Consider the following 23,461-nt stretch of genomic DNA (forward strand, 5'->3'; position numbering starts at 1 on the left):
ATTGGGGTCGCAATAGCGATTCCGAGATCGTTCTAGAAAGTGCCGATGATTTCGGAACGCGCTTGCCGTGACCGATACGCAGTCGTCGGGCTAGGGCTCGGAGAGAGCTTGCAATAGGGATTTCGTGAACGTTCGAGAAAGCGACGACGGTTTCGTGACGGGCAAGAGGCTCCGGACATTGACGCGCCGACCGCGACGTACACATAGGCGAGGGACGAAGCACGGGAAACGGGTGCGATAATGCAAGCACTAAATCACCAGATCCTATCAAAACACCGAAGTTAAGCGTGCTTGGGCCAGAGTAGTACTACGATGGGTGACCCCCTGGGAAGTCTTCGTGTTGCACTCCTTTTTGCATCCCGGGATACGAAACATCTCCCGTAGAGCTCCGAGACGATTGTTTTGGGGCTGGAAATTTGCTGTGACCGCTACGCAGTCACTATCGAGGGGCTCGGAGAGAGCTTTCCGGATTGGGGTCGCAATAGCGATTCCGAGATCGTTCTAGAAAGTGCCGATGATTTCGGAACGCGCTTGCCGTGACCGATATGCAGTCGTCGGGCTACGGCTCGGAGAGAGCTTGCAATAGGGATTTCGTGAACGTTCGAGAAAGCGACGACGGTTTCGTGACGGGCAAGAGGCTTCGGACGTTGACGCGCCGACCGCGACGTACACATAGGCGAGGGACGAAGCACGGGAAACGGGTGCGATAATGCCAGCACTAAATCACCGGATCCTATAAAAACACCGAAGTTAAGCGTGCTTGGGCCAGAGTAGTACTACGATGGGTGACCCCCTGGGAAGTCTTCGTGTTGCACGCCTTTTTGCATCCCGGGATACGAAACATCTCCCGTAGAGCTCCGAGATGATTGTTTTGGGGCTGGAAATTTGCTGTGACCGCTACGCAGTCAGTATCGAGGGGCTCGGAGAGAGCTTTCCGGATTGGGGTCGCAATAGCGATTCCGAGATCGTTCTAGAAAGTGCCGATGATTTCGGAACGCGCTTGCCGTGACCGATACGCAGTCGTCGGGCTAGGGCTCGGAGAGAGCTTGCAATAGGGATTTCGTGAACGTTCGAGAAAGCGACGACGGTTTCGTGACGGGCAAGAGGCTTCGGACGTTGACGCGCCGACCGCGACGTACACATAGGCGAGGGACGAAGCACGGGAAACGGGTGCGATAATGCCAGCACTAAATCACCGGATCCTATCAAAACACCGAAGTTAAGCGTGCTTGGGCCAGAGTAGTACTACGATGGGTGACCCCCTGGAAAGTCTTCGTGTTGCACTCCTTTTTGCATCCTGGGATACGAAACATCTCCCGTAGAGCTCCGAGACGATTGTTTTGGGGCTGGAAATTTGCTGTGACCGCTACGCAGTGAGTATCGAGGGGCTCGGAGAGAGCTTTCCGGATTGGGGTCGCAATAGCGATTCCGAGATCGTTCTAGAAAGTGCCGATGATTTCGGAACGCGCTTGCCGTGACCGATACGCAGTCGACGGGCTAGGGCTCGGAGAGAGCTTGCAATAGGGATTTCGTGAACGTTTGAGAAAGCGACGACGGTTTCGTGACGGGCAAGAGGCTCCGGACATTGACGCGCCGACCGCGACGTACACATAGGCGAGGGACGAAGCACGGGAAACGGGTGCGATAATGCAAGCACTAAATCACCGGATCCTATCAAAACACCGAAGTTAAGCGTGCTTGGGCCAGAGTAGTACTACGATGGGTGACCCCCTGGGAAGTCTTCGTGTTGCACTCCTTTTTGCATCCCGGGATACGAAACATCTCCCGTAGAGCTCCGAGACGATTGTTTTGGGGCTGGAAATTTGCTGTGACCGCTACGCAGTCAGTATCGAGGGGCTCGGAGAGAGCTTTCCGGATTGGGGTCGCAATAGCGATTCCGAGATCGTTCTAGAAAGTGCCGATGATTTCGGAACGCGCTTGCCGTGACCGATACGCAGTCGTCGGGCTAGGGCTCGGAGAGAGCTTGCAATAGGGATTTCGTGAACGTTCGAGAAAGCGACGACGGTTTCGTGACGGGCAAGAGGCTCCGGACATTGGCGCGCCGACCGCGACGTACACATAGGCGAGGGACGAAGCACGGGAAACGGGTGCGATAATTCAAGCACTAAATCACCAGATCCTATCAAAACACCGAAGTTAAGCGTGCTTGGGCCAGAGTAGTACTACGATGGGTGACCCCCTGGGAAGTCTTCGTGTTGCACTCCTTTTTGCATCCCGGGATACGAAACATCTCCCGTAGAGCTCCGAGATGATTGTTTTGGGGCTGGAAATTTGCTGTGACCGCTACGCAGTCAGTATCGAGGGGCTCGGAGAGAGCTTTCCAGATTGGGGTCGCAATAGCGATTCCGAGATCATTCTAGAAAGTGCCGATGATTTCGGAACGCGCTTGCCGTGACCGATACGCTGTCGTCGGGCTAGGGCTCGGAGAGAGCTTGCAATAGGGATTTCGTGAACGTTCGAGAAAGCGACGACGGTTTCGTGACGGGCAAGAGGCTCCGGACGTTGACGCGCCGACCGCGACGTACACATAGGCGAGGGACGAAGCACGGGAAACGGGTGCGATAATGCAAGCACTAAATCACCGGATCCTATCAAAACACCGAAGTTAAGCGTGCATGGGCCAGAGTAGTATTACGATGGGTGACCCCCCGGGAAGTCTTCGTGTTGCACTCCTTTTTGCATCCCGGGAAACGAAACATCTCCCGTAGAGCTCCGATACGATTGTTTTGGGGCTGGAAATTTGCTGTGACCGCTACGTAGTCAGTATCGAGGGGCTCGGAGAGAGCTTTCCGGATTGGGGTCGCAATAGCGATTCCGAGATCATTCTAGAAAGTGCCGATGATTTCGGAACGCGCTTGCCGTGACCGATACGTTGTCGTCGGGCTAGGGCTCGGAGAGAGCTTGCAATAGGGATTTCGTGAACGTTCGAGAAAGCGACGACGGTTTCGTGACGGGCAAGAGGCTCCGGATGTTGACGCGCCGACCGCGACGTACACATAGGCGAGGTGTAATATCCCATTAGTCCCACATCGGAAGTGGGGAATGTGTGTGATTAGCTTATAAGGGCCTGATGAGTGTACTACGTTACCTCCCGCTTAAGCATTTTGGTCCGTGGTTGCAAGGACCAAAATGGAGTTATTGGCCAGTTAGCTCATCAGACCCGGGTCGTGACATTTGGTATCAGAGCCGACCTAGCATTAGGGCAGGGTGAGAGGGCTGCAGTAGGAAAGGGCTACCCATGGATGGAGTCAGAGAACTCATCACGGCGTGGAGCCACCACTGAGTTAAACCTCACATGCACTATGCTAGGGTTCGATCTGGGATATGTCAGGCCTTGACGAGGACGTCAAGTTAATTGAGTTGGGGATAGTGTAATATCCCATTAGTCCCACATCGGAAGTGGGGAATGTGTGTGATTAGCTTATAAGGGCCTGATGAGTGTACTACGTTACCTCCCGCTTAAGCATTTTGGTCCGTGGTTGCAAGGACCAAAATGGAGTTATTGGCCAGTTAGCTCATCAGACCCGGGTCGTGACACAAGGGACGAAGCACGGGAAATGGGTGCGATAATGCAAGCACTAAATCACCAGATCCTATCAAAACACCGAAGTTATGCGTGCTTGGGCCAGAGTAGTACTACGATGTGTGACCCCTTGGGAAGTCTTCGTGTTGCACTCCTTTTTGCATCCCGGGATACGAAACATCTCCCGTAGAGCTCCGAGACGATTGTTTTGGGGCTGGAAATTTGCTGTGACCGCTACGCAGTCAGTATCGAGGGGCTCGGAGAGAGCTTTCCGGATTGGGGTCGCAATAGCGATTCCGAGATCGTTCTAGAAAGTGCCGATGATTTCGGAACGCGCTTGCCGTGACCGATACGCAGTCGTCGGGCTAGGGCTCGGAGAGAGCTTGCAATAGGGATTTCGTGAACGTTCGAGAAAGCGACGACGATTTCGTGACGGGCAAGAGGCTTCGGACGTTGACGCGCCGACCGCGACGTACACATAGGCGAGGGACGAAGCACGGGAAACGGGTGCGATAATGCCAGCACTAAATCACCGGATCCTATCAAAACACCGAAGTTAAGCGTGCTTGGGCCAGAGTAGTACTACGATGGGTGACCCCCTGGGAAGTCTTCGTGTTGTACTCCTTTTTGCATCCCGGGATACGAAACATCTCCCGTAGAGCTCCGAGACGATTGTTTTGGGGCTGGAAATTTGCTGTGACCGCTACGCAGTCAGTATCGAGGGGCTCGGAGAGAGCTTTCCGGATTGGGGTCGCAATAGCGATTCCGAGATCATTCTAGAAAGTGCCGATGATTTCGGAACGCGCTTGCCGTGACCGATACGCAGTCATCGGGCTAGGGCTCGGAGAGAGCTTGCAATATGGATTTCGTGAACGTTCGAGAAAGCGACGGCGGTTTCGTGACGGGCAAGAGGCTTCGGACATTGACGCGCCGACCGCGACGTACACATAGGTGAGGGACGAAGCACGGGAAACGGGTGCGATAATGCCAGCACTAAATCACCGGATCCTATCAAAACACCGAAGTTAAGCGTGCTTCGGCCAGAGTAGTACTACGATGGGTGACCCCCTAGGAAGTCTTCGTGTTGCACTCCTTTTTGCATCCCGGGATACGAAACATCTCCCGTAGAGCTCCGAGACGATTGTTTTGGGGCTGGAAAATTGCTGTGACCGCTACGCAGTCAGTATCGAGGGGCTCGGAGAGAGCTTTCCGGATTGGGGTCGCAATAGCGATTCCGAGATCGTTCTAGAAAGTGCCGATGATTTCGGAACGCGCTTGCCGTGACCGATACGCAGTCGTCGGGCTAGGGCTCGGAGAGAGCTTGCAATTGGGATTTCGCGAACGTTCGAGAAAGCGACGACGGTTTCGTGACGGGCAAGAGGCTCCGGACATTGACGCGCCGACCGCGACGTACACATAGGCGAGGGACGAAGCACGGGAAACGGGTGCGATAATGCAAGCACTAAATCACCGGATCCTATCAAAACACCGAAGTTAAGCGTGCTTGGGCCAGAGTAGTACTACGATGGGTGACCCCCCGGGAAGTCTTCGTGTTGCACTCCTTTTTGCATCCCGGGAAACGAAACATCTCCCGTAGAGCTCCGAGACGATTGTTTTGGGGCTGGAAATTTGCTGTGACCGCTACGCAGTCAGTATCGAGGGGCTCGGAGAGAGCTTTCCGGATTGGGGTCGCAATAGCGATTCCGAGATCATTCTAGAAAGTGCCGTTGATTTCGGAACGCGCTTGCCGTGACCGATACGTTGTCGTCGGGCTAGGGCTCGGAGAGAGCTTGCAATAGGGATTTCGTGAACGTTCGAGAAAGCGACGACGGTTTCGTGACGGGCAAGAGGCTCCGGACGTTGACGCGCCGACCGCGACGTACACATAGGCGAGGGACGAAGCACGGGAAACGGGTGCGATAATGCAAGCACTAAATCACCGGATCCTATCAAAACACCGAAGTTAAGCGTGCTTGGGCCAGAGTAGTACTACGATGGGTGACCCCCCGGGAAGTCTTCGTGTTGCACTCCTTTTTGCATCCCGGGAAACGAAACATCTCCCGTAGAGCTCCGAGACGATTGTTTTGGGGCTGGAAATTTGCTGTGACCGCTACGCAGTCAGTATCGAGGGGCTCGGAGAGAGCTTTCCGGATTGGGGTCGCAATAGCGATTCCGAGATCATTCTAGAAAGTGCCGATGATTTCGGAACGCGCTTGCCGTGACCGATACGTTGTCGTCGGGCTAGGGCTCGGAGAGAGCTTGCAATAGGGATTTCGTGAACGTTCGAGAAAGCAACGACGGTTTCGTGACGGGCAAGAGGCTCCGGACGTTGACGCGCCGACCGCGACGTACACATAGGCGAGGGACGAAGCTCGGGAAACGGGTGCGATAATGCAAGCACTAAATCACCGGATCCTATCAAAACACCGAAGTTAAGCGTGCTTGGGCCAGAGTTGTACTACGATGGGTGACCCCCTGGGAAGTCTTCGTGTTGCACTCCTTTTTGCATCCCGGGATACGAAACATCTCCCGTAGAGCTCCGAGACGATTGTTTTGGGGCTGGAAATTTGCTGTGACCGCTACGCAGTTAGTATCGAGGGGCTCGGAGAGAGCTTTCCGGATTGGGGTCGCAATAGCGATTCCGAGATCGTTCTAGAAACTGCCGATGATTTCGGAACGCGCTTGCCGTGACCGATACGCAGTCGTCGGGCTAGGGCTCGGAGAGAGCTTGCAATAGGGATTTCGTGAACGTTCGAGAAAGCGACGACGGTTTCGTGACGGGCAAGAGGCTTCGGACGTTGACGCGCCGACCGCGACGTACACATAGGCGAGGGACGAAGCACGGGAAAAGGGTGCGATAATGCCAGCACTAAATCACCGGATCCTATCAAAACACCGAAGTTAAGCGTGCTTGGGCCAGAGTAGTACTACGATGGGTGACCCCCTGGGAAGTCTTCGTGTTGCACTCCTTTTTGCATCCCGGGATACGAAACATCTCCCGTAGAGCTCCGAGACGATTGTTTTGGGGCTGGAAATTTGCTGTGACCGCTACGAAGTGAGTATCGAGGGGTTCGGAGAGAGCTTTCCGGATTGGGGTCGCAATAGAGATTCCGAGATCGTTCTAGAAAGTGCCGATGATTTCGGAACGCGCTTGCCGTGTCCGATACGCAGTCATCGGGCTAGGGCTCGGAGAGAGCTTGCAATATGGATTTCGTGAACGTTCGAGAAAGCGACGGCGGTTTCGTGACGGGCAAGAGGCTTCGGACATTGACGCGCCGACCGCGACGTACACATAGGCGAGGGACGAAGCACGGGAAACGGGTGCGATAATGCCAGCACTAAATCACCGGATCCTATCAAAACACCGAAGTTAAGCGTGCTTGGGCCAGAGTAGTACTACGATGGGTGACCCCCTAGGAAGTCTTCGTGTTGCACTCCTTTTTGCATCCCGGGATACGAAACATCTCCCGTAGAGCTCCGAGACGATTGTTTTGGGGCTGGAAATTTGCTGTGACCGCTACGCAGTCAGTATCGAGGGGCTCGGAGAGAGCTTTCCGGATTGGGGTCGCAATAGCGATTCCGAGATCGTTCTAGAAAGTGCCGATGATTTCGGAACGCGCTTGCCGTGACCGATACGCAGTCGTCGGGCTAGGGCTCGGAGAGAGCTTGCAATTGGGATTTCGCGAACGTTCGAGAAAGCGACGACGGTTTCGTGACGGGCAAGAGGCTCCGGACATTGACGCGCCGACCGCGACGTACACATAGGCGAGGGACGAAGCACGGGAAACGGGTGCGATAATGCAAGCACTAAATCACCGGATCCTATCAAAACACCGAAGTTAAGCGTGCTTGGGCCAGAGTAGTACTACGATGGGTGACCCCCCGGGAAGTCTTCGTGTTGCACTCCTTTTTGCATCCCGGGAAACGAAACATCTCCCGTAGAGCTCCGAGACGATTGTTTTTGGGCTGGAAATTTGCTGTGACCGCTACGCAGTCAGTATTGAGGGGCTCGGAGAGAGCTTTCCGGATTGGGGTCGCAATAGCGATTCCGAGATCATTCTAGAAAGTGCCGTTGATTTCGGAACGCGCTTGCCGTGACCGATACGTTGTCGTCGGGCTAGGGCTCGGAGAGAGCTTGCAATAGGGATTTCGTGAACGTTCGAGAAAGCGACGACGGTTTCGTGACGGGCAAGAGGCTCCGGACGTTGACGCGCCGACCGCGACGTACACATAGGCGAGGGACGAAGCACGGGAAACGGGTGCGATAATGCCAGCACTAAATCACCGGATCCTATCAAAACACCGAAGTTAAGCGTGCTTGGGCCAGAGTAGTACTACGATGGGTGACCCCCTGGGAAGTCTTCGTGTTGCACTCCTTTTTGCATCCCGGGATACGAAACATCTCCCGTAGAGCTCCGAGACGATTGTTTTGGGGCTGGAAATTTGCTGTGACCGCTACGCAGTCAGTATCGAGGGGCTCGGAGAGAGCTTTCCGGATTGGGGTCGCAATAGCGATTCCGAGATCGTTCTAGAAAGTGCCGATGATTTCGGAACGCGCTTGTCGTGACCGATACGCAGTCGTCGGGCTAGGGCTCGGAGAGAGCTTGCAATTGGGATTTCGTGAACGTTCGAGAAAGCGACGACGGTTTCGTGACGGGCAAGAGGCTCCGGACGTTGACGCGCCGACCGCGACGTACAAATAGGCGAGGGACGAAGCACGGGAAACGGGTGCGATAATGCAAGCACTAAATCACCGGATCCTATCAAAACACCGAAGTTAAGCGTGCTTGGGCCAGAGTAGTACTACGATGGGTGACCCCCTGGGAAGTCTTCGTGTTGCACTCCTTTTTGCATCCCGGGATACGAAACATCTCCCGTAGAGCTCCGAGACGATTGTTTTGGGGCTGGAAATTTGCTGTGACCGCTACGCAGTCAGTATCGAGGGGCTCGGAGAGAGCTTTCCGGATTGGGGTCGCAATAGCGATTCCGAGATCGTTCTAGAAACTGCCGATGATTTCGGAACGCGCTTGCCGTGACCGATACGCAGTCGTCGGGTTAGGGCTCGGAGAGAGCTTGCAATAGGGATTTCGTGAACGTTCGAGAAAGCGACGACGGTTTCGTGACGGGCAAGAGGCTTCGGACGTTGACGCGCCGACCGCGACGTACACATAGGCGAGGGACGAAGCACGGGAAACGGGTGCGATAATGCCAGCACTAAATCACCGGATCCTATCAAAACACCGAAGTTAAGCGTGCTTGGGCCAGAGTAGTACTACGATGGGTGACCCCCTAGGAAGTCTTCGTGTTGCACTCCTTTTTGCATCCCGGGATACGAAACATCTCCCGTAGAGCTCCGAGACGATTGTTTTGGGGCTGGAAATTTGCTGTGACCGCTACGCAGTCAGTATCGAGGGGCTCGGAGAGAGCTTTCCGGATTGGGGTCGCAATAGCGATTCCGAGATCGTTCTAGAAAGTGTCGATGATTTCGGAACGCGCTTGCCGTGACTGATACGCAGTCGTCGGGCTAGGGCTCGGAGAGAGCTTGCAATTGGGATTTCGTGAACGTTCGAGAAAGCGACGACGGTTTCGTGACGGGCAAGAGGCTCCGGACATTGACGCACCGACCGCGACGTACACATAGGCGAGGGACGAAGCACGGGAAACGGGTGCGATAATGCAAGCACTAAATCACCAGATCCTATCAAAACACCGAAGTTAAGCGTGCTTTGGCCAGAGTAGTACTACGATGGGTGACCCCCTGGGAAGTCTTCGTGTTGCACTCCTTTTTGCATCCCGGGATACGAAACATCTCCCGTAGAGCTCCGAGACGATTGTTTTGGGGCTGGAAATTTGCTGTGACCGCTACGCAGTCAGTATCGAGGGGCTCGGAGAGAGCTTTCCGGATTGGGGTCGCAATAGCGATTCCGAGATCATTCTAGAAAGTGCCGATGATTTCGGAACGCGCTTGCCGTGACCGATACGTTGTCGTCGGGCTAGGGCTCGGAGAGAGCTTGCAATAGGGATTTCGTGAACGTTCGAGAAAGCGACGACGGTTTCGTGACGGGCAAGAGGCTCCGGACGTTGACGCGCCGACCGCGACGTACACATAGGCGAGGGACGAAGCACGGGAAACGGGTGCGATAATGCAAGCACTAAATCACCGGATCCTATCAAAACACCGAAGTTAAGCGTGCTTGGGCCAGAGTAGTACTACGATGGGTGACCCCCCGGGAAGTCTTCGTGTTGCACTCCTTTTTGCATCCCGGGAAACGAAACATCTCCCGTAGAGCTCCGAGACGATTGTTTTGGGGCTGGAAATTTGCTGTGACCGCTACGCAGTCAGTATCGAGGGGCTCGGAGAGAGCTTTCCGGATTGGGGTCGCAATAGCTATTCCGAGATCATTCTAGAAAGTGCCGATGATTTCGGAACGCGCTTGCCGTGACCGATACGTTGTCGTCGGGCTAGGGCTCGGAGAGAGCTTGCAATAGGGATTTCGTGAACGTTCGAGAAAGGAACGACGGTTTCGTGACGGGCAAGAGGCTCCGGACGTTGACGCGCCGACCGCGACGTACACATAGGCGAGGGACGAAGCACGGGAAACGGGTGCGATAATGCAAGCACTAAATCACCGGATCCTATCAAAACACCGAAGTTAAGCGTGCTTGGGCCAGAGTAGTACTACGATGAGTGACCCCCTGGGAAGTCTTCGTGTTGCACTCCTTTTTGCATCCCGGGATACGAAACATCTCCCGTAGAGCTCCGAGACGATTGTTTTGGGGCTGGAAATTTGCTGTGACCGCTACGCAGTCAGTATCGAGGGGCTCGGAGATAGCTTTCCGGATTGGGGTCGCAATAGCGATTCCGAGATCGTTCTAGAAAGTGCCGATGATTTCGGAACGCGCTTGCCGTGACCGATACGCAGTCGTCGGGCTAGGGCTCGGAGAGAGCTTGCAATTGGGATTTCGTGAACGTTCGAGAAAGCGACGACGGTTTCGTGACGGGCAAGAGGCTCCGGACATTGACGCACCGACCGCGACGTACACATAGGCAAGGGACGAAGCACGGGAAACGGGTGCGATAATGCAAGCACTAAATCACCAGATCCTATCAAAACACCGAAGTTAAGCGTGCTTTGGCCAGAGTAGTACTACGATGGGTGACCCCCTGGGAAGTCTTCGTGTTGCACTCCTTTTTGCATCCCGGGATACGAAACATCTCCCGTAGAGCTCCGAGACGATTGTTTTGGGGCTGGAAATTTGCTGTGACCGCTACGCAGTCAGTATCGAGGGGCTCGGAGAGAGCTTTCCGGATTGGGGTCGCAATAGCGATTCCGAGATCATTCTAGAAAGTGCCGATGATTTCGGAACGCGCTTGCCGTGACCGATACGTTGTCGTCGGGCTAGGGCTCGGAGAGAGCTTGCAATAGGGATTTCGTGAACGTTCGAGAAAGCGACGACGGTTTCGTGACGGGCAAGAGGCTCCGGACGTTGACGCGCCGACCGCGACGTACACATAGGCGAGGGACGAAGCACGGGAAACGGGTGCGATAATGCAAGCACTAAATCACCGGATCCTATCAAAACACCGAAGTTAAGCGTGCTTGGGCCAGAGTAGTACTACGATGGGTGACCCCCCGGGAAGTCTTCGTGTTGCACTCCTTTTTGCATCCCGGGAAACGAAACATCTCCCGTAGAGCTCCGAGACGATTGTTTTGGGGCTGGAAATTTGCTGTGACCGCTACGCAGTCAGTATCGAGGGGCTCGGAGAGAGCTTTCCGGATTGGGGTCGCAATAGCTATTCCGAGATCATTCTAGAAAGTGCCGATGATTTCGGAACGCGCTTGCCGTGACCGATACGTTGTCGTCGGGCTAGGGCTCGGAGAGAGCTTGCAATAGGGATTTCGTGAACGTTCGAGAAAGGAACGACGGTTTCGTGACGGGCAAGAGGCTCCGGACGTTGACGCGCCGACCGCGACGTACACATAGGCGAGGGACGAAGCACGGGAAACGGGTGCGATAATGCAAGCACTAAATCACCGGATCCTATCAAAACACCGAAGTTAAGCGTGCTTGGGCCAGAGTAGTACTACGATGGGTGACCCCCTGGGAAGTCTTCGTGTTGCACTCCTTTTTGCATCCCGGGATACGAAACATCTCCCGTAGAGCTCCGAGACGATTGTTTTGGGGCTGGAAATTTGCTGTGACCGCTACGCAGTCAGTATCGAGGGGCTCGGAGATAGCTTTCCGGATTGGGGTCGCAATAGCGATTCCGAGATCGTTCTAGAAAGTGCCGATGATTTCGGAACGCGCTTGCCGTGACCGATACGCAGTCGTCGGGCTAGGGCTCGGAGAGAGCTTGCAATTGGGATTTCGTGAACGTTCGAGAAAGCGACGACGGTTTCGTGACGGGCAAGAGGCTCCGGACATTGACGCACCGACCGCGACGTACACATAGGCAAGGGACGAAGCACGGGAAACGGGTGCGATAATGCAAGCACTAAATCACCAGATCCTATCAAAACACCGAAGTTAAGCGTGCTTTGGCCAGAGTAGTACTACGATGGGTGACCCCCTGGGAAGTCTTCGTGTTGCACTCCTTTTTGCATCCTGGGATACGAAACATCTCCCGTAGAGCTCCGAGACGATTGTTTTGGGGCTGGAAATTTGCTGTTACCGCTACGCAGTCAGTATCGAGGGGCTCGGAGAGAGCTTTCCGGATTGGGGTCGCAATAGCGATTCCGAGATCATTCTAGAAAGTGCCGATGATTTCGGAACGCGCTTGCCGTGACCGATACGTTGTCGTCGGGCTAGGGCTCGGAGAGAGCTTGCAATAGGGATTTCGTGAACGTTCGAGAAAGCGACGACGGTTTCGTGACGGGCAAGAGGCTCCGGACGTTGACGCGCCGACCGCGACGTACACATAGGCGAGGGACGAAGCACGGGAAACGGGTGCGATAATGCAAGCACTAAATCACCGGATCCTATCAAAACACCGAAGTTAAGCGTGCTTGGGCCAGAGTAGTACTACGATGGGTGACCCCCCGGGAAGTCTTCGTGTTGCACTCCTTTTTGCATCCCGGGAAACGAAACATCTCCCGTAGAGCTCCGAGACGATTGTTTTGGGGCTGGAAATTTGCTGTGACCGCTACACAGTCAGTATCGAGGGGCTCGGAGAGAGCTTTCCGGATTGGGGTCGCAATAGCTATTCCGAGATCATTCTAGAAAGTGCCGATGATTTCGGAACGCGCTTGCCGTGACCGATACGTTGTCGTCGGGCTAGGGCTCGGAGAGAGCTTGCAATAGGGATTTCGTGAACGTTCGAGAAAGGAACGACGGTTTCGTGACGGGCAAGAGGCTCCGGACGTTGACGCGCCGACCGCGACGTACACATAGGCGAGGGACGAAGCACGGGAAACGGGTGCGATAATGCAAGCACTAAATCACCGGATCCTATCAAAACACCGAAGTTAAGCGTGCTTGGGCCAGAGTAGTACTACGATGGGTGACCCCCTGGGAAGACTTCGTGTTGCACTCCTTTTTGCATCCCGGGATACGAAACATCTCCCGTAGAGCTCCGAGACGATTGTTTTGGGGCTGGAAATTTGCTGTGACCGCTACGCAGTCAGTATCGAGGGGCTCGGAGAGAGCTTTCCGGATTGGGGTCGCAATAGCGATTCCGAGATCGTTCTAGAAAGTGCTGATGATTTCGGAACGCGCTTGCCGTGACCGATACGCAGTCGTCGGGCTAGGGCTCGGAGAGAGCTTGCAATTGGGATTTCGCGAACGTTCGAGAAAGCGACGACGGTTTCGTGACGGGCAAGAGGCTCCGGACATTGACGCGCCGACCGCGACGTAAACATAGGCGAGGGACGAAGCACGGGAAACGGGTGCGATAATGCAAGCACTAAATCACCGGATCCTATCAAAACACCGAAGTTAAGCGTGCTTGGGCCAGAGTAGTACTACGATGGGTGACCCCCCGGGAAGTCTTCGTGTTGCACTCCTTTTTGCATCCCGGGAAACGAAACATCTCCCGTAGAGCTCCGAGACGATTGTTTTGGGGCTGGAAATTTGCTGTGACCGCTACGCAGTCAGTATCGAGGGGCTCGGAGAGAGCTTTCCGGATTGGGGTCGCAATAGCGATTCCGAGATCATTCTAGAAAGTGCCGATGATTTCGGAACGCGCTTGCCGTGACCGATACGTTGTCGTCGGGCTAGGGCTCGGAGAGAGCTTGCAATAGGGATTTCGTGAACGTTCGAGAAAGCGACGACGGTTTAGTGACGGGCAAGAGACTTCGGACGTTGACGCGCCGACCGCGACGTACACATAGGCGAGGGACGAAGCACGGGAAACGGGTGCGATAATGCTAGCACTAAATCACCGGATCCTATCAAAACACCGAAGTTAAGCGTGCTTGGGCCAGAGTAGTACTACGATGGGTGACCCCCTGGGAAGTCTTCGTGTTGCACTCCTTTTTGCATCCCGGGATACGAAAAATCTCCCGTAGAGCTCCGAGACGATTGTTTTGGGGCTGGAAATTTGCTGTGACCGCTACGCAGTCAGTATCGAGGGGCTCGGGGAGAGCTTTCCGGATTGGGGTCGCAATAGCGATTCCGAGATCGTTCTAGAAAGTGCCGATGATTTCGGAACGCGCTTGCCGTGACCGATACGCAGTCGTCGGGCTAGGGCTCGGAGAGAGCTTGCAATTGGGATTTCGTGAACGTTCGAGAAAGCGACGACGGTTTCGTGACGGGCAAGAGGCTCCGGACATTGACGCACCGACCGCGACGTACACATAGGCGAGGGACGAAGCACGGGAAACAGGTGCGATAATGCAAGCACTAAATCACCAGATCCTATCAAAACACCGAAGTTAAGCGTGCTTTGGCCAGAGTAGTACTACGATGGGTGACCCCCTGGGAAGTCTTCGTGTTGCACTCCTTTTTGCATCCCGGGATACGAAACATCTCCCGTAGAGCTCCGAGACGATTGTTTTGGGGCTGGAAATTTGCTGTGACCGCTACGCAGTCAGTATCGAGGGGCTCGGAGAGAGCTTTCCGGATTGGGGTCGCAATAGCGATTCCGAGATCATTCTAGAAAGTGCCGATGATTTCGGAACGCGCTTGCCGTGACCGATACGTTGTCGTCGGGCTAGGGCTCGGAGAGAGCTTGCAATAGGGATTTCTGAACGTTCGAGAAAGCGACGACGGTTTCGTGACGGGCAAGAGGCTCCGGACGTTGACGCGCCGATCGCGACGTACACATAGGCGAGGGACGAAGCACGGGAAACGGGTGCGATAATGCAAGCACTAAATCACCGGATCCTATCAAAACACCGAAGTTAAGCGTGCTTGGGCCAGAGTAGTACTACGATGGGTGACCCCCCGGGAAGTCTTCGTGTTGCACTCCTTTTTGCATCCCGGGAAACGAAACATCTCCCGTAGAGCTCCGAGACGATTGTTTTGGGGCTGGAAATTTGCTGTGACCGCTACGCAGTCAGTATCGAGGGGCTCGGAGAGAGCTTTCCGGATTGGGGTCGCAATAGCGATTCCGAGATCATTCTATAAAGTGCCGATGATTTCGGAACGCGCTTGCCGTGACCGATACGTTGTCGTCGGGCTAGGGCTCGGAGAGAGCTTGCAATAGGGATTTCGTGAACGTTCGAGAAAGCAACGACGGTTTCGTGACGGGCAAGAGGCTCCGGACGTTGACGCGCCGACCGCGACGTACACATAGGCGAGGGACGAAGCTCGGGAAACGGGTGCGATAATGCAAGCACTAAATCACCGGATCCTATCAAAACACCGAAGTTAAGCGTGCTTGGGCCAGAGTAGTACTACGATGGGTGACCCCCTGGGAAGTCTTCGTGTTGCACTCCTTTTTGCATCCCGGGATACGAAACATCTCCCGTAGAGCTCCGAGACGATTGTTTTGGGGCTGGAAATTTGCTGTGACCGCTACGCAGTTAGTATCGAGGGGCTCGGAGAGAGCTTTCCGGATTGGGGTCGCAATAGCGATTCCGAGATCGTTCTAGAAACTGCCGATGATTTCGGAACGCGCTTGCCGTGACCGATACGCAGTCGTCGGGCTAGGGCTCGGAGAGAGCTTGCAATAGGGATTTCGTGAACGTTCGAGAAAGCGACGACGGTTTCGTGACGGGCAAGAGGCTTCGGACGTTGACGCGCCGACCGCGACGTACACATAGGCGAGGGACGAAGCACGGGAAACGGGTGCGATAATGCCAGCACTAAATCACCGGATCCTATCAAAACACCGAAGTTAAGCGTGCTTGGGCCAGAGTAGTACTACGATGGGTGACCCCCTGGGAAGTCTTCGTGTTGCACTCCTTTTTGCATCCCGGGATACGAAACATCTCCCGTAGAGCTCCGAGACGATTGTTTTGGGGCTGGAAAATTGCTGTGACCGCTACGCAGTCAGTATCGAGGGGCTCGGAGAGAGCTTTCCGGATTGGGGTCGCAATAGCGATTCCGAGATCGTTCTAGAAAGTGCCGATGATTTCGGAACGCGCTTGTCGTGACCGATACGCAGTCGTCGGGCTAGGGCTCGGAGAGAGCTTGCAATTGGGATTTCGTGAACGTTCGAGAAAGCGACGACGGTTTCGTGACGGGCAAGAGGCTCCGGACGTTGACGCGCCGACCGCGACGTACAAATAGGCGAGGGACGAAGCACGGGAAACGGGTGCGATAATGCAAGCACTAAATCACCGGATCCTATCAAAACACCGAAGTTAAGCGTGCTTGGGCCAGAGTAGTACTACGATGGGTGACCCCCTGGGAAGTCTTCGTGTTGCACTCCTTTTTGCATCCCTGGATACGAAACATCTCCCGTAGAGCTCCGAGACGATTGTTTTGGGGCTGGAAATTTGCTGTGACCGCTACGCATTCAGTATCGAGGGGCTCGGAGAGAGCTTTCCGGATTGGGGTCGCAATAGCGATTCCGAGATCGTTCTAGAAACTGCCGATGATTTCGGAACGCGCTTGCCGTGACCGATACGCAGTCGTCGGGCTAGGGCTCGGAGAGAGCTTGCAATAGGGATTTCGTGAACGTTCGAGAAAGCGACGACGGTTTCGTGACGGGCAAGAGGCTTCGGACGTTGACGCGCCGACCGCGACGTACACATAGGCGAGGGACGAAGCACGGGAAACGGGTGCGATAATGCCAGCACTAAATCACCGGATCCTATCAAAACACCGAAGTTAAGCGTGCTTGGGCCAGAGTAGTACTACGATGGGTGACCCCCTAGGAAGTCTTCGTGTTGCACTCCTTTTTGCATCCCGGGATACGAAACATCTCCCGTAGAGCTCCGAGACGATTGTTTTGGGGCTGGAAATTTGCTGTGACCGCTACGCAGTCAGTATCGAGGGGCTCGGAGAGAGCTTTCCGGATTGGGGTCGCAATAGCGATTCCGAGATCGTTCTAGAAAGTGCCGATGATTTCGGAACGCGCTTGCCGTGACCGATACGCAATCGTCGGGCTAGGGCTCGGAGAGAGCTTGCAATTGGGATTTCGTGAACGTTCGAGAAAGCGACGACGGTTTCGTGACGGGCAAGAGGCTCCGGACATTGACGCACCGACCGCGACGTACACATAGGCGAGGGACGAAGCACGGGAAACGGGTGCGATAATGCAAGCACTAAATCACCAGATCCTATCAAAACACCGAAGTTAAGCGTGCTTTGGCCAGAGTAGTACTACGATGGGTGACCCCCTGGGAAGTCTTCGTGTTGCACTCCTTTTTGCATCCCGGGATACGAAACATCTCCCGTAGAGCTCCGAGACGATTGTTTTGGGGCTGGAAATTTGCTGTGACCGCTACGCAGTCAGTATCGAGGGGCTCGGAGAGAGCTTTCCGGATTGGGGTCGCAATAGCGATTCCGAGATCATTCTAGAAAGTGCCGATGATTTCGGAACGCGCTTGCCGTGACCGATACGTTGTCGTCGGGCTAGGGCTCGGAGAGAGTTTGCAATAGGGATTTCGTGAACGTTCGAGAAAGCGACGACGGTTTCGTGACGGGCAAGAGGCTCCGGACGTTGACGCGCCGACCGCGACGTACACATAGGCGAGGGACGAAGCACGGGAAACGGGTGCGATAATGCAAGCACTAAATCACCGGATCCTATCAAAACACCGAAGTTAAGCGTGCTTGGGCCAGAGTAGTACTACGATGGGTGACCCCCCGGGAAGTCTTCGTGTTGCACTCCTTTTTGCATCCCGGGAAACGAAACATCTCCCGTAGAGCTCCGAGACGATTGTTTTGGGGCTGGAAATTTGCTGTGACCGCTACGCAGTCAGTATCGAGGGGCTCGGAGAGAGCTTTCCGGATTGGGGTCGCAATAGCTATTCCGAGATCATTCTAGAAAGTGCCGATGATTTCGGAACGCGCTTGCCGTGACCGATACGTTGTCGTCGGGCTAGGGCTCGGAGAGAGCTTGCAATAGGGATTTCGTGAACGTTCGAGAAAGGAACGACGGTTTCGTGACGGGCAAGAGGCTCCGGACGTTGACGCGCCGACCGCGACGTACACATAGGCGAGGGACGAAGCACGGGAAACGGGTGCGATAATGCAAGCACTAAATCACCGGATCCTATCAAAACACCGAAGTTAAGCGTGCTTGGGCCAGAGTAGTACTACGATGGGTGACCCCCTGGGAAGTCTTCGTGTTGCACTCCTTTTTGCATCCCGGGATACGAAACATCTCCCGTAGAGCTCCGAGACGATTGTTTTGGGGCTGGAAATTTGCTGTGACCGCTACGCAGTCAGTATCGAGGGGCTCGGAGAGAGCTTTCCGGATTGGGGTCGCAATAGCGATTCCGAGATCATTCTAGAAAGTGCCGATGATTTCGGAACGCGCTTGCCGTGACCGATACGTTGTCGTCGGGCTAGGGCTCGGAGAGAGCTTGCAATAGGGATTTCTGAACGTTCGAGAAAGCGACGACGGTTTCGTGACGGGCAAGAGGCTCCGGACGTTGACGCGCCGATCGCGACGTACACATAGGCGAGGGACGAAGCACGGGAAACGGGTGCGATAATGCAAGCACTAAATCACCGGATCCTATCAAAACACCGAAGTTAAGCGTGCTTGGGCCAGAGTAGTACTACGATGGGTGACCCCCCGGGAAGTCTTCGTGTTGCACTCCTTTTTGCATCCCGGGAAACGAAACATCTCCCGTAGAGCTCCGAGACGATTGTTTTGGGGCTGGAAATTTGCTGTGACCGCTACGCAGTCAGTATCGAGGGGCTCGGAGAGAGCTTTCCGGATTGGGGTCGCAATAGCGATTCCGAGATCATTCTATAAAGTGCCGATGATTTCGGAACGCGCTTGCCGTGACCGATACGTTGTCGTCGGGCTAGGGCTCGGAGAGAGCTTGCAATAGGGATTTCGTGAACGTTCGAGAAAGCAACGACGGTTTCGTGACGGGCAAGAGGCTCCGGACGTTGACGCGCCGACCGCGACGTACACATAGGCGAGGGACGAAGCTCGGGAAACGGGTGCGATAATGCAAGCACTAAATCACCGGATCCTATCAAAACACCGAAGTTAAGCGTGCTTGGGCCAGAGTAGTACTACGATGGGTGACCCCCTGGGAAGTCTTCGTGTTGCACTCCTTTTTGCATCCCGGGATACGAAACATCTCCCGTAGAGCTCCGAGACGATTGTTTTGGGGCTGGAAATTTGCTGTGACCGCTACGCAGTTAGTATCGAGGGGCTCGGAGAGAGCTTTCCGGATTGGGGTCGCAATAGCGATTCCGAGATCGTTCTAGAAACTGCCGATGATTTCGGAACGCGCTTGCCGTGACCGATACGCAGTCGTCGGGCTAGGGCTCGGAGAGAGCTTGCAATAGGGATTTCGTGAACGTTCGAGAAAGCGACGACGGTTTCGTGACGGGCAAGAGGCTTCGGACGTTGACGCGCCGACCGCGACGTACACATAGGCGAGGGACGAAGCACGGGAAACGGGTGCGATAATGCCAGCACTAAATCACCGGATCCTATCAAAACACCGAAGTTAAGCGTGCTTGGGCCAGAGTAGTACTACGATGGGTGACCCCCTGGGAAGTCTTCGTGTTGCACTCCTTTTTGCATCCCGGGATACGAAACATCTCCCGTAGAGCTCCGAGACGATTGTTTTGGGGCTGGAAAATTGCTGTGACCGCTACGCAGTCAGTATCGAGGGGCTCGGAGAGAGCTTTCCGGATTGGGGTCGCAATAGCGATTCCGAGATCGTTCTAGAAAGTGCCGATGATTTCGGAACGCGCTTGTCGTGACCGATACGCAGTCGTCGGGCTAGGGCTCGGAGAGAGCTTGCAATTGGGATTTCGTGAACGTTCGAGAAAGCGACGACGGTTTCGTGACGGGCAAGAGGCTCCGGACGTTGACGCGCCGACCGCGACGTACAAATAGGCGAGGGACGAAGCACGGGAAACGGGTGCGATAATGCAAGCACTAAATCACCGGATCCTATCAAAACACCGAAGTTAAGCGTGCTTGGGCCAGAGTAGTACTACGATGGGTGACCCCCTGGGAAGTCTTCGTGTTGCACTCCTTTTTGCATCCCGGGATACGAAACATCTCCCGTAGAGCTCCGAGACGATTGTTTTGGGGCTGGAAATTTGCTGTGACCGCTACGCATTCAGTATCGAGGGGCTCGGAGAGAGCTTTCCGGATTGGGGTCGCAATAGCGATTCCGAGATCGTTCTAGAAACTGCCGATGATTTCGGAACGCGCTTGCCGTGACCGATACGCAGTCGTCGGGCTAGGGCTCGGAGAGAGCTTGCAATAGGGATTTCGTGAACGTTCGAGAAAGCGACGACGGTTTCGTGACGGGCAAGAGGCTTCGGACGTTGACGCGCCGACCGCGACGTACACATAGGCGAGGGACGAAGCACGGGAAACGGGTGCGATAATGCCAGCACTAAATCACCGGATCCTATCAAAACACCGAAGTTAAGCGTGCTTGGGCCAGAGTAGTACTACGATGGGTGACCCCCTAGGAAGTCTTCGTGTTGCACTCCTTTTTGCATCCCGGGATACGAAACATCTCCCGTAGAGCTCCGAGACGATTGTTTTGGGGCTGGAAATTTGCTGTGACCGCTACGCAGTCAGTATCGAGGGGCTCGGAGAGAGCTTTCCGGATTGGGGTCGCAATAGCGATTCCGAGATCGTTCTAGAAAGTGCCGATGATTTCGGAACGCGCTTGCCGTGACCGATACGCAATCGTCGGGCTAGGGCTCGGAGAGAGCTTGCAATTGGGATTTCGTGAACGTTCGAGAAAGCGACGACGGTTTCGTGACGGGCAAGAGGCTCCGGACATTGACGCACCGACCGCGACGTACACATAGGCGAGGGACGAAGCACGGGAAACGGGTGCGATAATGCAAGCACTAAATCACCAGATCCTATCAAAACACCGAAGTTAAGCGTGCTTTGGCCAGAGTAGTACTACGATGGGTGACCCCCTGGGAAGTCTTCGTGTTGCACTCCTTTTTGCATCCCGGGATACGAAACATCTCCCGTAGAGCTCCGAGACGATTGTTTTGGGGCTGGAAATTTGCTGTGACCGCTACGCAGTCAGTATCGAGGGGCTCGGAGAGAGCTTTCCGGATTGGGGTCGCAATAGCGATTCCGAGATCATTCTAGAAAGTGCCGATGATTTCGGAACGCGCTTGCCGTGACCGATACGTTGTCGTCGGGCTAGGGCTCGGAGAGAGCTTGCAATAGGGATTTCGTGAACGTTCGAGAAAGCGACGACGGTTTCGTGACGGGCAAGAGGCTCCGGACGTTGACGCGCCGACCGCGACGTACACATAGGCGAGGGACGAAGCACGGGAAACGGGTGCGATAATGCAAGCACTAAATCACCGGATCCTATCAAAACACCGAAGTTAAGCGTGCTTGGGCCAGAGTTGTACTACGATGGGTGACCCCCCGGGAAGTCTTCGTGTTGCACTCCTTTTTGCATCCCGGGAAACGAAACATCTCCCGTAGAGCTCCGAGACGATTGTTTTGGGGCTGGAAATTTGCTGTGACCGCTACGCAGTCAGTATCGAGGGGCTCGGAGAGAGCTTTCCGGATTGGGGTCGCAATAGCTATTCCGAGATCATTCTAGAAAGTGCCGATGATTTCGGAACGCGCTTGCCGTGACCGATACGTTGTCGTCGGGCTAGGGCTCGGAGAGAGCTTGCAATAGGGATTTCGTGAACGTTCGAGAAAGGAACGACGGTTTCGTGACGGGCAAGAGGCTCCGGACGTTGACGCGCCGACCGCGACGTACACATAGGCGAGGGACGAAGCACGGGAAACGGGTGCGATAATGCAAGCACTAAATCACCGGATCCTATCAAAACACCGAAGTTAAGCGTGCTTGGGCCAGAGTAGTACTACGATGGGTGACCCCCTGGGAAGTCTTCGTGTTGCACTCCTTTTTGCATCCCGGGATACGAAACATCTCCCGTAGAGCTCCGAGACGATTGTTTTGGGGCTGGAAATTTGCTGTGACCGCTACGCAGTCAGTATCGAGGGGCTCGGAGAGAGCTTTCCGGATTGGGGTCGCAATAGCGATTCCGAGATCGTTCTAGAAAGTGCCGATGATTTCGGAACGCGCTTGCCGTGACCGATACGCAGTCGTCGGGCTAGGGCTCGGAGAGAGCTTGCAATTGGGATTTCGTGAACGTTCGAGAAAGCGACGACGGTTTCGTGACGGGCAAGAGGCTCCGGACATTGACGCACCGACCGCGACGTACACATAGGCAAGGGACGAAGCACGGGAAACGGGTGCGATAATGCAAGCACTAAATCACCAGATCCTATCAAAACACCGAAGTTAAGCGTGCTTTGGCCAGAGTAGTACTACGATGGGTGACCCCCTGGGAAGTCTTCGTGTTGCACTCCTTTTTGCATCCCGGGATACGAAACATCTCCCGTAGAGCTCTGAGACGATTGTTTTGGGGCTGGAAATTTGCTGTTACCGCTACGCAGTCAGTATCGAGGGGCTCGGAGAGAGCTTTCCGGATTGGGGTCGCAATAGCGATTCCGAGATCATTCTAGAAAGTGCCGATGATTTCGGAACGCGCTTGCCGTGACCGATACGTTGTCGTCGGGCTAGGGCTCGGAGAGAGCTTGCAATAGGGATTTCGTGAACGTTCGAGAAAGCGACGACGGTTTCGTGACGGGCAAGAGGCTCCGGACGTTGACGCGCCGACCGCGACGTACACATAGGCGAGGGACGAAGCACGGGAAACGGGTGCGATAATGCAAGCACTAAATCACCGGATCCTATCAAAACACCGAAGTTAAGCGTGCTTGGGCCAGAGTAGTACTACGATGGGTGACCCCCCGGGAAGTCTTCGTGTTGCACTCCTTTTTGCATCCCGGGAAACGAAACATCTCCCGTAGAGCTCCGAGACGATTGTTTTGGGGCTGGAAATTTGCTGTGACCGCTACGCAGTCAGTATCGAGGGGCTCGGAGAGAGCTTTCCGGATTGGGGTCGCAATAGCTATTCCGAGATCATTCTAGAAAGTGCCGATGATTTCGGAACGCGCTTGCCGTGACCGATACGTTGTCGTCGGGCTAGGGCTCGGAGAGAGCTTGCAATAGGGATTTCGTGAACGTTCGAGAAAGGAACAACGGTTTCGTGACGGGCAAGAGGCTCCGGACGTTGACGCGCCGACCGCGACGTACACATAGGCGAGGGACGAAGCACGGGAAACGGGTGCGATAATGCAAGCACTAAATCACCGGATCCTATCAAAACACCGAAGTTAAGCGTGCTTGGGCCAGAGTAGTACTACGATGGGTGACCCCCTGGGAAGTCTTCGTGTTGCACTCCTTTTTGCATCCCGGGATACGAAACATCTCCCGTAGAGCTCCGAGACGATTGTTTTGGGGCTGGAAA

General features: G+C 54.9%; 49 pseudogenes; all 49 read left to right on the plus strand.

Annotated features, from left to right (window-relative positions):
* The first annotated feature begins 230 nt into the window (after positions 1 to 230).
* Positions 231 to 349, plus strand: LOC135604004 (5S ribosomal RNA; annotated as a pseudogene).
* Positions 350 to 699: 350 nt separating this feature from the next.
* On the plus strand, positions 700 to 818 carry LOC135603066 (5S ribosomal RNA; annotated as a pseudogene).
* A 350-nt stretch (positions 819 to 1,168) lies between these two features.
* LOC135602983 (5S ribosomal RNA) lies at positions 1,169 to 1,287 on the plus strand (annotated as a pseudogene).
* Positions 1,288 to 1,637: 350 nt separating this feature from the next.
* Positions 1,638 to 1,756, plus strand: LOC135603429 (5S ribosomal RNA; annotated as a pseudogene).
* Positions 1,757 to 2,106: 350 nt separating this feature from the next.
* On the plus strand, positions 2,107 to 2,225 carry LOC135604027 (5S ribosomal RNA; annotated as a pseudogene).
* Positions 2,226 to 2,575: 350 nt separating this feature from the next.
* LOC135604423 (5S ribosomal RNA) lies at positions 2,576 to 2,694 on the plus strand (annotated as a pseudogene).
* Positions 2,695 to 3,580: 886 nt separating this feature from the next.
* On the plus strand, positions 3,581 to 3,699 carry LOC135599500 (5S ribosomal RNA; annotated as a pseudogene).
* Positions 3,700 to 4,049: 350 nt separating this feature from the next.
* On the plus strand, positions 4,050 to 4,168 carry LOC135602739 (5S ribosomal RNA; annotated as a pseudogene).
* Positions 4,169 to 4,518: 350 nt separating this feature from the next.
* Positions 4,519 to 4,637, plus strand: LOC135604010 (5S ribosomal RNA; annotated as a pseudogene).
* Positions 4,638 to 4,987: 350 nt separating this feature from the next.
* Positions 4,988 to 5,106, plus strand: LOC135603718 (5S ribosomal RNA; annotated as a pseudogene).
* A 350-nt stretch (positions 5,107 to 5,456) lies between these two features.
* LOC135603719 (5S ribosomal RNA) lies at positions 5,457 to 5,575 on the plus strand (annotated as a pseudogene).
* A 350-nt stretch (positions 5,576 to 5,925) lies between these two features.
* Positions 5,926 to 6,044, plus strand: LOC135603914 (5S ribosomal RNA; annotated as a pseudogene).
* Positions 6,045 to 6,394: 350 nt separating this feature from the next.
* Positions 6,395 to 6,513, plus strand: LOC135601922 (5S ribosomal RNA; annotated as a pseudogene).
* A 350-nt stretch (positions 6,514 to 6,863) lies between these two features.
* Positions 6,864 to 6,982, plus strand: LOC135602584 (5S ribosomal RNA; annotated as a pseudogene).
* Positions 6,983 to 7,332: 350 nt separating this feature from the next.
* Positions 7,333 to 7,451, plus strand: LOC135603720 (5S ribosomal RNA; annotated as a pseudogene).
* Positions 7,452 to 7,801: 350 nt separating this feature from the next.
* Positions 7,802 to 7,920, plus strand: LOC135601923 (5S ribosomal RNA; annotated as a pseudogene).
* Positions 7,921 to 8,270: 350 nt separating this feature from the next.
* On the plus strand, positions 8,271 to 8,389 carry LOC135603430 (5S ribosomal RNA; annotated as a pseudogene).
* A 350-nt stretch (positions 8,390 to 8,739) lies between these two features.
* LOC135602586 (5S ribosomal RNA) lies at positions 8,740 to 8,858 on the plus strand (annotated as a pseudogene).
* A 350-nt stretch (positions 8,859 to 9,208) lies between these two features.
* LOC135603303 (5S ribosomal RNA) lies at positions 9,209 to 9,327 on the plus strand (annotated as a pseudogene).
* Positions 9,328 to 9,677: 350 nt separating this feature from the next.
* LOC135603721 (5S ribosomal RNA) lies at positions 9,678 to 9,796 on the plus strand (annotated as a pseudogene).
* Positions 9,797 to 10,146: 350 nt separating this feature from the next.
* Positions 10,147 to 10,265, plus strand: LOC135604272 (5S ribosomal RNA; annotated as a pseudogene).
* Positions 10,266 to 10,615: 350 nt separating this feature from the next.
* LOC135603305 (5S ribosomal RNA) lies at positions 10,616 to 10,734 on the plus strand (annotated as a pseudogene).
* Positions 10,735 to 11,084: 350 nt separating this feature from the next.
* Positions 11,085 to 11,203, plus strand: LOC135603723 (5S ribosomal RNA; annotated as a pseudogene).
* Positions 11,204 to 11,553: 350 nt separating this feature from the next.
* On the plus strand, positions 11,554 to 11,672 carry LOC135603431 (5S ribosomal RNA; annotated as a pseudogene).
* Positions 11,673 to 12,022: 350 nt separating this feature from the next.
* Positions 12,023 to 12,141, plus strand: LOC135603306 (5S ribosomal RNA; annotated as a pseudogene).
* Positions 12,142 to 12,491: 350 nt separating this feature from the next.
* On the plus strand, positions 12,492 to 12,610 carry LOC135603724 (5S ribosomal RNA; annotated as a pseudogene).
* A 350-nt stretch (positions 12,611 to 12,960) lies between these two features.
* Positions 12,961 to 13,079, plus strand: LOC135603376 (5S ribosomal RNA; annotated as a pseudogene).
* Positions 13,080 to 13,429: 350 nt separating this feature from the next.
* On the plus strand, positions 13,430 to 13,548 carry LOC135603725 (5S ribosomal RNA; annotated as a pseudogene).
* Positions 13,549 to 13,898: 350 nt separating this feature from the next.
* LOC135602615 (5S ribosomal RNA) lies at positions 13,899 to 14,017 on the plus strand (annotated as a pseudogene).
* A 350-nt stretch (positions 14,018 to 14,367) lies between these two features.
* On the plus strand, positions 14,368 to 14,486 carry LOC135603890 (5S ribosomal RNA; annotated as a pseudogene).
* Positions 14,487 to 14,835: 349 nt separating this feature from the next.
* Positions 14,836 to 14,954, plus strand: LOC135603726 (5S ribosomal RNA; annotated as a pseudogene).
* Positions 14,955 to 15,304: 350 nt separating this feature from the next.
* LOC135603432 (5S ribosomal RNA) lies at positions 15,305 to 15,423 on the plus strand (annotated as a pseudogene).
* A 350-nt stretch (positions 15,424 to 15,773) lies between these two features.
* LOC135601924 (5S ribosomal RNA) lies at positions 15,774 to 15,892 on the plus strand (annotated as a pseudogene).
* A 350-nt stretch (positions 15,893 to 16,242) lies between these two features.
* Positions 16,243 to 16,361, plus strand: LOC135603433 (5S ribosomal RNA; annotated as a pseudogene).
* A 350-nt stretch (positions 16,362 to 16,711) lies between these two features.
* Positions 16,712 to 16,830, plus strand: LOC135602587 (5S ribosomal RNA; annotated as a pseudogene).
* Positions 16,831 to 17,180: 350 nt separating this feature from the next.
* LOC135603307 (5S ribosomal RNA) lies at positions 17,181 to 17,299 on the plus strand (annotated as a pseudogene).
* Positions 17,300 to 17,649: 350 nt separating this feature from the next.
* On the plus strand, positions 17,650 to 17,768 carry LOC135603727 (5S ribosomal RNA; annotated as a pseudogene).
* Positions 17,769 to 18,118: 350 nt separating this feature from the next.
* On the plus strand, positions 18,119 to 18,237 carry LOC135603434 (5S ribosomal RNA; annotated as a pseudogene).
* A 349-nt stretch (positions 18,238 to 18,586) lies between these two features.
* On the plus strand, positions 18,587 to 18,705 carry LOC135603729 (5S ribosomal RNA; annotated as a pseudogene).
* A 350-nt stretch (positions 18,706 to 19,055) lies between these two features.
* On the plus strand, positions 19,056 to 19,174 carry LOC135603435 (5S ribosomal RNA; annotated as a pseudogene).
* Positions 19,175 to 19,524: 350 nt separating this feature from the next.
* On the plus strand, positions 19,525 to 19,643 carry LOC135601925 (5S ribosomal RNA; annotated as a pseudogene).
* A 350-nt stretch (positions 19,644 to 19,993) lies between these two features.
* On the plus strand, positions 19,994 to 20,112 carry LOC135603436 (5S ribosomal RNA; annotated as a pseudogene).
* A 350-nt stretch (positions 20,113 to 20,462) lies between these two features.
* Positions 20,463 to 20,581, plus strand: LOC135602589 (5S ribosomal RNA; annotated as a pseudogene).
* Positions 20,582 to 20,931: 350 nt separating this feature from the next.
* Positions 20,932 to 21,050, plus strand: LOC135603308 (5S ribosomal RNA; annotated as a pseudogene).
* A 350-nt stretch (positions 21,051 to 21,400) lies between these two features.
* LOC135604133 (5S ribosomal RNA) lies at positions 21,401 to 21,519 on the plus strand (annotated as a pseudogene).
* A 350-nt stretch (positions 21,520 to 21,869) lies between these two features.
* LOC135603437 (5S ribosomal RNA) lies at positions 21,870 to 21,988 on the plus strand (annotated as a pseudogene).
* A 350-nt stretch (positions 21,989 to 22,338) lies between these two features.
* Positions 22,339 to 22,457, plus strand: LOC135603309 (5S ribosomal RNA; annotated as a pseudogene).
* Positions 22,458 to 22,807: 350 nt separating this feature from the next.
* Positions 22,808 to 22,926, plus strand: LOC135603730 (5S ribosomal RNA; annotated as a pseudogene).
* A 350-nt stretch (positions 22,927 to 23,276) lies between these two features.
* Positions 23,277 to 23,395, plus strand: LOC135603438 (5S ribosomal RNA; annotated as a pseudogene).
* The last annotated feature ends 66 nt before the right edge of the window (positions 23,396 to 23,461 follow it).

The sequence above is a fragment of the Musa acuminata genome, chromosome BXJ2-1 (assembly GCF_036884655.1).
Source record: "Musa acuminata AAA Group cultivar baxijiao chromosome BXJ2-1, Cavendish_Baxijiao_AAA, whole genome shotgun sequence".
In the NCBI taxonomy this organism is placed as follows: Eukaryota; Viridiplantae; Streptophyta; class Magnoliopsida; order Zingiberales; family Musaceae; genus Musa; species Musa acuminata.